An 11,907-nucleotide genomic window follows, 5' to 3' on the forward strand; every position below is an offset into this window, starting at 1 on the left:
GTAGAATTTTACCTGGCCTTTTTTGAGCGATGTCAGAATATCAAAACAGATATTCAATTATGAAATTTCTAGCGTGTATTTCTTGAAATTAACCTCTTCCAAATCAAAAATCAAGCCAATCTTCACAATTGACTGTTCTAATTTATTTTAAAAGTAATGAGCTGTAAAAGGGACAAGCTTTTCTTTATGAGAAAAAGAAAGAATTGTTATAAGTAACATTTCTTTTAGTCCATATGAGTAAATTAGTAATGAAAACAATAGCATAAATATTAAGAATCTATGCTGACATAACTAGCACTCTTCCTGAAGTAGAAATGCCAAGCCACAGCTTGAACCAGTGATTGGGTCCCTAGTAAGAGCACAGGGCCAGATCAGAGGAGCTCAGGTGCATGCAGTGTACCTCAGTAACCGGGAGGGGTGGAGCCTAGATCCAGCCCTTCTAAGACTTGATTTAAGGGCTGGCAGCAAAGGTGAGGGTATCTTATCTGGAGATTTCTGCCTACTTGGGGATCATACTGGTATTCCTGAGCAGGCTCTTTTCCCTGTTTCCACATTTGCTGCTATTACACTTGAGCAGGCCATTCCCTGCTCTAGACTAAGACCTTGCTGCTCTGCTGTCCTGTAACGCTTCTCAGTGAAATAATTGTTTACTTGCTTTAAGTATCTGCGAAAACAGTCTTTAATCAAAGTACAAAGCAGCATTCTTCAAATGTGCACATCGAAGTGTAAGTGAATGCAATTGCTTTAGCTGATTTAGATGGATGCTATGTTAAGAAGTATGAAGATAGGATTATTATTAACTTCTGTTTGTGTATGGTCCTAGGAGCAGCATCTCAGAATCTTGTTTTCCTTCATGGGGGGGGGGGGGGGGGGAAGACAGCTTACTATCTACTAGGGACAAGTAGATGGTAGTAGTAAGTACCAAGATATATTGCAGAATTCTGTATGAGCCACTTGCGTTTCTTGAAATGCTATTGAATAATATTCATAACTGTATTTTACTTCACGCTTTCTAGCAGGTAATTAACAGTAATTTACATATTCTCCCCAAGTTACCTTCATATTGTGGCTACTCAACCATAACAAATTTGCTCTTTTTTTGGGGGGGGGGAGTTGTAATCCTGTTGAGATGAAGGCATAAAGGGTAAAGGTTCATGTGAAAATCAGTTGCATTTTGCACAGGAAGACATTTTAAATGTGAAATTGAGACCTAGTAATTTATCAAGAAATATAAGGGTTTGTGGTGGTTTGTGTTCTGTTTTTGGTGTTGGTTAGTTCTGCTTAGTTTATGGGAATTGCTATTCCCTTTCCTATATGTCACTGCCATATTGTTTTTGTAGTGATGCAAGATGTAAGATTTGGAGAATCTTCCACATCCAGAATGAATGAATTAAAGATAAGCTGAGTATACTACAGTAATCTGTTCCTTTTGTTGGTATAGAATTCTGGCCAGTGTCAGAACAATAGTAAAACCTAAAATAATAAGGAGCAAATTAAATATTCATAAAGCAGCTGTGCATTTTTAAATTGGCCATGAGAAGTTTTGAAATTCCAGTGAATGCTCACATTCAGTTTTCATATGGAATCAGATTTCATTTCATCCCTGTAAATCCAGTGGTGTCATCAACCCTCCAGCTGTATCTCTTTAAATAATAGGATCATATTAAAGATCAGCAGGCACACTTTGTATGTAGAATGAAACTTCTGTGGACAGACATACTATATGATGTAATTAAGATAATTCTCCCATGTAAAGGCATTCTTTCCTTTTATAAACTGCCTCAAGGAGCATCTAGCCTGCAATACACATAGCTGTGTATTTTTTTGTCTTCATTTATTGTAACTGGTTAATCTATAGTCATTTGATTATTTTTTTTTATAAGGATGTACAGAGCAGAATGGTATGCATGCCTTAAGACTAAACTGAATTACAATAGGCATAAATCAGTCACTTTTGAATAAGACTGTGTGATGTTGATGCTTTCATTTGGTGTGGTTGCAAAGAAATCAAAATAAGCAGCATAAGATCTTGAGATAAGAACACAATGCTTTACAGGTTGTCCTGAGATGACCTACTGCTTAAGTAAAGCTATTGTATTTCATCCCTACAGAGAATTTTTAACTTGTGAAAACACCTATTAACAATTTACGAGCTTGCTATTCTGTGTGGAATGGTTATTCTTTTTTTTTTTTTTTTCCTTGTGCCAGTCTGAACTTTATGTACCAAAGTTGTCTTTGCATTATTTTGAGAGTTTCCATTCCTTTTCCCAAATATTGTACTTCTGTCTTATTCTGTTGTCTTTTAAATAACAGAATAATACTTTCCTTTATGAAGAAGGTAAGCAATTAAAATCCCTGTGGATAGAAGCCAATAGCATTGTTGTTGGTTTTTTTTTCCCTGCATTTGTAGATGAGAGTTTTGGAAGGTATATATGTGTGAGAGCTACAGTGATGAACATTACGAAACTGTATCTAAAATTATGGGGGGGGGAGGGGGGGGATGGAAATAAAGGTCATTCAGGAAAGTTATTAATGGCTTATTTTGACTTAAATGAAAGGAATAACCCCACCATCCATCACAGAAGATTTTCTTTGCTGAAATAAGAGATACAGTGACTCAGAGGCAAAAAAAAACTCCATTATTATGGAATATTAATTTATGTTTAAAAATAGTGTTACCACTATGTAGTGTACTTGTCTGTAGAGGGAAAAAATAGATGGCAAGAAGTGAACATATTACAGAAGAAAAATGTTAACAGGGTAAGAAAAGAGGACAGATCAATCTATCTTTTTATCACAGAAAATGGTTACACCTAGAAAGACTATAACAAGAAAGGAAGTCCTGAAACTTATCATATTTCCATTATAAGACTCCCCTCTTCAGCATGTTTTCAACAATGTTATCCATCAGTGAAAATCTGCTTACATTTGTTAGTATTTAGATGTATTCCGAGTAAAATGGAAATTGATGCAGAAAATATACTGTCATTAAGTCCATCCCACCTGTCAATTTTTTTTTCTTGCAAAAAACACAGCAAAAGGAGATACATGGCTGTTCTATAAATGCCAGAAACTCAGGAAGACAATGTGTTTAAGAGAAGTTTTGTTAACTTCTCATTGAGCATGACATTAGACTGATGTATGGTGATCAGGATTTTTTTTTTCTATTATTTAATCTTCAATTTTAACTTCAAAATCATTTCAAGTTCTCAGATTTATTTCAGATAAGTCTTGGTTAGTTTCATTTTTCTTTATGTCTAATGTCACGAGATACCTCTCATCAAAACTTCCACAGCAATTTATCAGCATTTAGCTATATCCTTCCATGCTCAAGGTCATGTACAAGAATTAAGTGGTGCATCCTCACATGAGCACACATACTGCCACAGAGATATAACCCCGCCAACAATTACTTTCTTCTAAATATGCTTGGTTTTTTTCTGCTTTCTGTATTTGTGTCCTATACACAACTTAACAGTTTGTTAACAGTGCCAAAAGTGACCAAATCTTAGTGGCTATGTGAATGAGTGAGCAAACTGAAGTACTGACCTAAAAATTGTTTTCATATTATTAGCACAACTTGACTTTGTGGGTAACTTAAAATTCCAGGTATCAAAACACTTGTTGCCAAGTTAACATACCTTGAGCAAAATTTTCATGTCTTATGCTGGGTTCTTCTGATTAACTCTTACTTTTGAATAAAATTAATGTACTTAATCCAAGTGGCATGTAATACCGACATTTTTCTATGTGACTTATGGTTTTGTTGCAAGAGAAGTCTGTACATCTTTGGTAAACTGAAAAACCTGAGAGTGGGTAATGGAGCTGCTTCTTGGAATCCTGGAACATCTAAGAGTGGCAAAGACATCCCATTCCATTTTGAGGCTGATTTTATTTCTCTTAATACTCATTCTGAAATAGTCATTTGTATGTTTTCGATTAAATAAATAAACCTTCTTTTTTTTTTTTCTCCAATATTTATAATAATTGCCCTTACATTTGTTTAATTTTAATGCATTATTTTTTTCAGTGAAAGACTAAAAGGTGTATTCCATTTTTACAGTTGTTCAGCTCTAGCTGAAAATGCACAGAAGGGCTCCTCAGCCTCTGGCTTTTTAGCATATTAGCCATAAAAGCATCACAGCGTACTGTGTTGTGAACATAATGAAAAAACATTGTTTTAACAAAGTGCAAAACCCTGTTTTTAAAAGCCTATAACTCAAGCAAATCAAAACAATTTTTCACTCAATTTCAGCTTTTAAACTCTCTCCAGTGCAGTTGTTTAGATGTTCCAAATAGCACTTTCTTTTTTATAATGAGAAATGTTTGTCTATTTTCCCATGCTTGCACTCTGAATTTCTGATTGAAAAAAAAAATTAAAAATTACTTTTGGGGTAGAAACCAAACAAGGAATATTCCAGCCATAATCTGTTTTTTCCAAGTTTCAGAACAACTGGATAAAGAGGGAAATCATTATGCATTAGTTGACAATTTAATCAAATGATAGTCTGGTATAACACAGTGAGATTGCCTAAGGGATGTACTCACTGGGATTGGGGGGAGAAACAAGAGGACAAATATGGTTTTTTGTCAAAGTAAAATTATAACATAGTGTTAAAAGTTACAGAAATTCTGTTGGAGAGGTACATGTGATGCAGGCATCCACAAAAGTAACCCCTAAAATTGTAGTATTTGCTTATTCAGCATTTTTCCTGTAGGTATTGATTAAGAATGCTATAAGAACAATAAATTTCTGCATAAATTCTTATGAAAAGCACAACAAGGTAAAATGAATTTACCTATGCAGAAGTTCATTATTTTCAAATTTATATTTGAAGGATTTAAAGAGGAGGTGAATGTTGGGATAGGGTGGCTGGGGAATTGTTTTGGACTCGGTGATGTTAAACTTCTGCTCCAATATGGAGAGTTTCTGCCATTGTTTTCTTTGTCATGTTCCTAAAAGACCTGAAATTAAGTCTGCATCATACTCCAGAGACTTCTTTTTTAAGGGCAAGTTAATCCATTCAGAAAGTGCAAACATAGATATCATGGCATACGCTCACGCCTCTAGTGGGCTCACATTTATTCTGAAGTGTTGTGAAATTGTTTGAGTTGATGTTCAAGATCACAAGGAAAACAGACTCCAGAAAGAAACCCCATGAAACAAGCAACAAAACCGTACTGGATCAGCCTCGCGTGCTCTCAGATGATGATAATGTGTTTTGAATACTTCTAGTCATCAGTTCATTCTATGCTTTAATATAGCACTCAGAGACTATATTGTGCCCAAACAGTGACTAATGAAATATTTCTGCTCCCAATTCAGACTAGGTTTAGGCTGGTATGTTGTGAGCTTGCTCACACCAATGCTGAATTTATCTTCCTATGGCGTCAGAACCTATGACGGTATTTTCAGCTTCTAGTCTTTCCTGCTTGCTGAGAATACTCTCATAGAAAAGAACTTTGTTTGGAATCAATTAAGGCTGAGTAAGTATGACATCCGTGCAGAGAAAACTCTTGAAAAGAAGAAAATGTCAGATTACGGAACTTCTCCTTTAAGAAAGGCACCTCAGTGCCCACACAACACATTTTCACTGACATGAGTATACTTCACACCTCCCCACAGAACTTCCTTCTGCTTCCCAAATATAAGGGATCCCATCCAGCTCATTAATTTCACACTATAGAACACCACATGCTATAAGCCCAGCTCAGCACTGATTATTTCATGAAGTCTGTAAGGTCGAGATGATGTGATTGTGTGAGGTTTCTGAAATAAAGAGGAGATGGGGGTGTTTGAATTTTATTTATGCTTCAGATTTGTAGTTCAGAGCTGTCCAACTGACAGTGATCTTTTTTTTTTTTTCTTTTTTTATTTAAATAGAATAGCATGCAGTATCTATTTCTAAATCTGTATTTTGGACTGCCAGTTGGGAGGTTTCTTCAGTCATATAACAGGTGAGGTGGTAACAGAGCAGTTGTTCCAAAGATTAAATGAGGATTGTAGTAACTGAGGAGAGTTGTTAGGTTAAGAATATGAATTTAAGTGTGCATTAGATTGTTGTGGTTCAACATAGCAGGTGGTTAAGTACCATACAGCTAGTAGAATGAGGGACAGCATGGGAAAAAAAGGAAGTAGAATTTGTAGGCTAAGATAAGAACTTCTTACTAAGACAGAAAAGAGAGGAATAGTAGTAATGGTAACAATATTACTTGAAAAAAAATATATATATATTAAACAAATGGTGCGCTATGAAATTGTTCAACACTGACGCCTAGCCAGTCCCTGAGCAATGGCTGCCCTACCTCTTCCTGGTCAATCCCCCACAGTTTTATAGTGGGTTTTTTTCTTTTTTTTCTTCATGCTATGGGATATACCCTTGGCCCATTTGGGATAGCTGTCCTGGTTCTGTCCCCTGAGAAGTTGATAAATTAAAATATACCTATCTCTGTGCAGCACCACTCAGCAGTAACTGAAAAAAAAACCAAAAACAAGGCAATTGATACATATGTCTTTCATTCATTACCATCTATTTCTACTCCTTTTGTTTTACTTATCACCTTATGTCTGTGTATGAAGCAATCCAGAATACAGCCTTTACAAGCACACTTGCCTAGAGGAGTAAGTTCACATTAATGTTGAATGGAAATGTAAACTTAATGAGAAGTGAAGTAAGCAGTAATGAAACTTTAGTCATACAGTCACCTGAAAATTGGTTTCTTAGACTCAGATTAAGAAAGAGATGTAGGATTTGGATGTGGAGAGGCAAGTTTTTGATTGATCAGACCCTTTTTGAAAAAAAAAAAAAATTCCTCATCAAATATCTAAATTGCTTTAAAATTCTGGTTTAATTTTTTTTTTTTTTTTTTTTTTTTTTCAGGTTTTGAATGGTGTTTTTGATAGAGGCAAAAGAGAAGGGCTACTTGAAACAATTTTAAAGGAATTCTTATGTTTGCTTGCTGTACGACTAACGGATCAGAGAGCAATTCTTTTGTTACTTTGAAGTGTACCTGATTTAAATATAAGCTGACATTTGTTAGAGTGCAGGTGTTCCAGTTCCAACCCCAACAAAATCAAATTGCATGGAAGACAGGAAAGTTGTGAAAGCATGGTCCAGAAGGCATCTGTAGTAGCTTTAGTAATCCTTAGTAGCCTGAAAGTTTTGAACTGCAGAGAAAATTAGCACTTTCTTGTTTGTTTCTGTAATTGGAGTGATGTAAATGAAACTCCAAAAATTAAGGCAAGCCTGATTTACCAATAGTCCTTAAATCCCGTGGATTGTTCTAAGGAATAGTTGGTTATAGGTGAATTAAGACAGAGTGGTAATAAGAGATACAGAGGAATTGTGTAATAAGAGTTAGATTTGAGGAAAAAGAATAGGGAAAATAGCATAATGAGGGAACTGTGAAAAGCATAAATTCACCTTTCTCATTACTGGAAACTGCAGAAGAACATGGGAATAAGGGTATTTTCATCATTCATTTTTCCTTCTAGTGAGGTATAGTCCTGTGGTCCTTTCAAGCGTCCTTGATCACAATGCAGAGCATTTTATTCTCCGAAAACTGTCATCTTTCAGAGAATGATATAACTAATTTAGGAAAAGCAAATGTCCTTGTAACTGAGTATTTTAATGCTTAAGATACATTTGAATCACACAATTTAAAAAAGTGCCTGAAATTGAAACACAGTAAGTAGAGTTGACAAGATGTTTTGGGGAGAGACTGCATTCAAAAGTTAAGTGACATCTTCTGCAAATGTATTTCCAGGTATTTTCAGATATATATAAATATATATATATATATATATATATATATATTTAAATTAGAGAACACATTTTCATATGAGCATAAGAAACTAAGAAGTAGAAGTTCACTTTTAGAGTTTTTGGTAGTTCCAGGGTTTGCTTGGATTAGAATGAATGCAGGTTAAAGAATTGAGAGATTTTCCAGTAGAAACCTCTCTAAAACCTCAGACAAGCTAATGTGCTGTGCAAAGGTATCCTGTTTCAAGAGCAAGTACAAGGATAAATAAGGTTTTTTTCTCTCTGCTTGATTTGTGAGGCCACTGCTTAGGGGTTTTACCTTTACCCCTAGAAAAACCTCCTTCTCTGAAGGAGTGATCAGGTGCTGGAATGGCCTGCCTGGGGTTGTGGTGGAGTCACTCTCTGGAGGTGTTTAAGAAGCATTTAGGTGTTGTAGTGAGGGATGTGATTTAGTGGAGAAACACTAGTGGTAGGTGGACAGTTGGACTGGATGAGGAATAATGACCAGAAGCAGATATCCATGCGCACATAGCTTTACCATTGTACCTAGGGGTTTTGGAATCATACAGACTGGGCAGGGCCTCCAGAGGCTAATTAGTCCCACCTCCTGTTAAAAGTGCAGATAAATAGAACAGATTGTTCAGGCCTTATCCAGTTGACCTTTGATTATCTGTAATGATGGGGAGTCTGCAGAGTCTCTGGGAAATATATTCCAATTTGACCACCTACTTGGTAATAAATATTTTCCTTTCATTGAAGCAGAATTTCCTTTGCTCTGACCTGGCTGCACTGCATTCTTGTCCTTTCTTTGTGTGCCTCCAAGGACAGACAAGTTCTCGTTTAGGACAGTAGGAAGGTCTTCCTGAGCTTTCTCTTTTTGAAGTCTGAACAAGCCTGAATCTCCCAACCTCTCTTTGTATGTCTCATATTCCAGAACCCTAATCATGCTGTCTGTCCTCTGCTGGAATGCTCCAGCAAATGGATGTTCTTGCTTGCTTGGACAGGTTTAATAGCTAGGATGTTGAACTGCATGAAAAAAACAGACTCAAAAATACATCCAAATATCAGTGTGTTACTGGAAAAATGTCTTCAACTGATTCCAGCTCAAGGATCTCTCCAGTAAATGTCATTGTCTTACTTCTCCTACAGTCCTAGCCAGAGATGAATTCATATCCTCAGTGGTGCTAAATTAATCTGCTTTCATCTGTTCAGGCTGTTTAGTTTTTCCTTTTTTTTTTTTTTTTTTTCTTGTTTAAGAAATCAAATTATTATCAGTTCCATGAACTGAGCAGTTTGCAGGCCTTGCAAGAGAATTAGGACCAAGCTCTGTCTCAGAAACTCCTGAGGAAAATAACATGTCATTGCTGCCCTTAGTGCCACAGTGAGGTACTCTGAGGCAATGCTCCCAGACATGAGGAGAAAAAACATGGTGAGGGGTAGTCTCAGGCATGGCTTATGAAAATCTGAGGATACCATAAAGGAGAAATTATAAACTAAGGTGGAGGTTTTATTTTAAAATGGTCAATAGTTTTGTTTCAAAAACTTTCAAGCCTTAAACACAGTAAATCTCTACAGATTTTATTTTAAAGTATTATTCAGCATAGGAAACCAAATATTGCTTGCCCTGCAAGGAATATTTCTTCCTTAAAGAAGCTTTGAGTGAAAGAAGAATGAGATCTGCTTAACATTTACCCTTTCACTATCCAATTATTCCACATATATTTCTGCAGATGAAATATAATCCTCAGATTATCCCTTTGTCAGTCTCAATCTGGTTCCTGTTAAGTCTTCTCTCTTTAGTTCAGACTAGGAATGCATAAGATTGATGCCTGTGAGAAAAAAGGGAAAGTAGCATTTTTGTTTTCTAAAAAGCACCTTCAGTAGTTCATACTTACATACATATCTTGTCCCGCTTCTTCATTCTGGGATATTCACACAGAACAGACACTTGTCACAACAAGGCATTGGTCATCTTTTGTATACTGCAGGAACAATTTTTAAAAGATGAAATTTAAAAAAAAAAATAAAAAATACAACTTTTCCAACCTCTGGAATTTCAGAAGATTTCCATTTTTTTTCACCATTAAAATTATCCTTTGTGGAATACTTGATACGCAGTTGATTTTCTTTTGCTACTAAATTTTCCATGAATTTTCAAGTGCCTCATCCAACCGCTGTATTTAAAATTGCTCTTTTCTTTTGGATGTGACCTCCAAATAATTAGTTCAGCTCTTTGTGAAAGTCTCATTGCATTTTAGCTGCTGAGTCTGGTGGCAAGTGTGTGGGCTGTGCTTAGGCAAGGTATGCAGGTTGGCAACTAATCTGTGTATTCCTTATTTTGAGGGTAGCAGCACATCCCCGCTCAGCCAGGAGATTATGTAAATTATTCCCCATTTTTTTCAGTACACTCAGACAGTGTAGTGCTATAAGTAGTTTATGCTTCTCAAGAATCAAGTGCTTATTTACTTCTTGCTTCCTGATTTCTTCATGCATCCTTTCAGTCTAAAATCTTAAAACAGATTAATATTTACTCATTCTGAGTATGCTGCTTCTTTTCAGTGATTAACCGCTGAAAATGGTTTGTACAAAGCTAGGCTTTGCAGTCTGAAAAAGATGAGTCTGTTTAGGCATCTACAGTCTTCGGAGAGTCCTTCACTCACAATTGCCGGCGTTCAGAGCACAATCAGTCTACAATGGCAGCACTGTTCACAATGTCAACAGCAATAAGCAGTAAGATTTCTATGAGCAGAACAACCTCCACGATGGAAACTGTAGAGGATTGTAGACAATGGGCTTGGAAATGGTATGAAATAATATTGCTCAAGAGCAAACTGCCTAAATGATGTGTGCTTGAGACTGTTCTTGGCAATTTCCAGAGATGTCTGATCTCAATTTTTGCTGTTTATGTGAGGGAAAGCTAGAAGCTACTTCTCTATTTTCGATGAGTGGAGCTACCTCTGTTAAGCAGCAGGTCATGATCCTGGATTATGCTCTAGGATTTTAGGAATAGCGAAGAATATAGACAAGATGGTATTAAAATGCATTTTTCAAGAAGCCTATGGATATGGTGACACTTTCTTCATCCATTTTCCCCTTAGTCATAACAGTCAAATGATGCATTTTGACCACTGAACAGCTCCATCAGTTTTTTTCTGTAGTTTTCAATATATTGAGACATTTTTTCCTCACGTGTACCTAGCACACAATTTAGAATTTTTTAAATATACAAATAGATTTTTTTCCTGTTATCTCCTTTGTAATGGTAATAATGCTACAAATAATATATAATACTAATATGTCTGTATGATTTTTATATCTACTGTTCAGTTTATTTATATACATAGATTATGGTTCAAAATGCAGGACAAATAAAGGATGTCTCAATACTCTAGGGCCCTTTCAAATGTATGTAAGCTTTCCTCAGAAAGGAGGAGAGGCCATGCTCTAAACCAAAGGCGTTAAAATCTGAAATAGATGTTTTCTGGATAAAGAATTGGGAAGAACAGTGGTGAAAAAGGGTGAACAACTTATTCCATGTGATTTTTTTTGTTTTCTTTTCTGAGATCTGCTTTCTTGGAGAGGCAGGCTCCTTCTGTGTTTAGCTCTGACAAGGAGGAAGCACACTGCCAGCCCTTCCTAGTGCTGTCTATGGAGCAGATGGCTTTTCCAGGCTGGAAGCCAGGGGCCTTTCCTGTAACCCTCTTGGCCAAGTCAAACTTCCAGCACATATGCAGCTACCGTAGGTGTGCTGATGATGGTCTTTTCTAAGCCTGTAGAGGGAAAGGTAACAAAGCTGAGAGAAATCTTACGAAGTCTAGACTGGATTCAGTCACTTGTCATTACACAGTTCATCTTCTAACTGTAACTTTTTCAAAAAATATAGGCCCTTGAAGTATTTTTCTGTGGAAATGTTTCTGTAGGCAATAATAACTAAGGGAATCAGTGCTGACACACTATGTTAGTCCTAATCCTGAGAAATTCATGTGCAACATCTGTGCTATTATTGACACAGTTCCTTAAAGTCTGACAAGCATAGTGAGTGAAAGCTTTTTGTTCACTCCAAGTTCAACAGGGACTGTTATTTTGTTTTGTTTTTTAACAGGAGTGCCTGTTTAAATATATATATCATGCCTTTCATATAAAG

At 36.1% G+C, this 11,907-nt stretch overlaps 1 long non-coding RNA gene across 1 annotated transcript in view; it reads right to left on the bottom strand.

Moving 5' to 3' along the window:
- The window catches only part of LOC146761387 (uncharacterized), a 30,757-nt gene extending 21,009 nt beyond the window's left edge, over nucleotides 1-9,748 (bottom strand). The window contains exon 1 of the long non-coding RNA XR_014943997.1: nucleotides 9,659-9,748. This is a non-coding gene — a long non-coding RNA (uncharacterized LOC146761387). The remainder of the gene's footprint in view (nucleotides 1-9,658) is intronic.
- Nucleotides 9,749-11,907: the final 2,159 nt, after the last annotated feature.

Source organism: Coturnix japonica, chromosome 3 (assembly GCF_054131305.1).
Source record: "Coturnix japonica strain WE chromosome 3, WE-NBRP24, whole genome shotgun sequence".
Classification (NCBI taxonomy): Eukaryota; Metazoa; Chordata; class Aves; order Galliformes; family Phasianidae; genus Coturnix; species Coturnix japonica.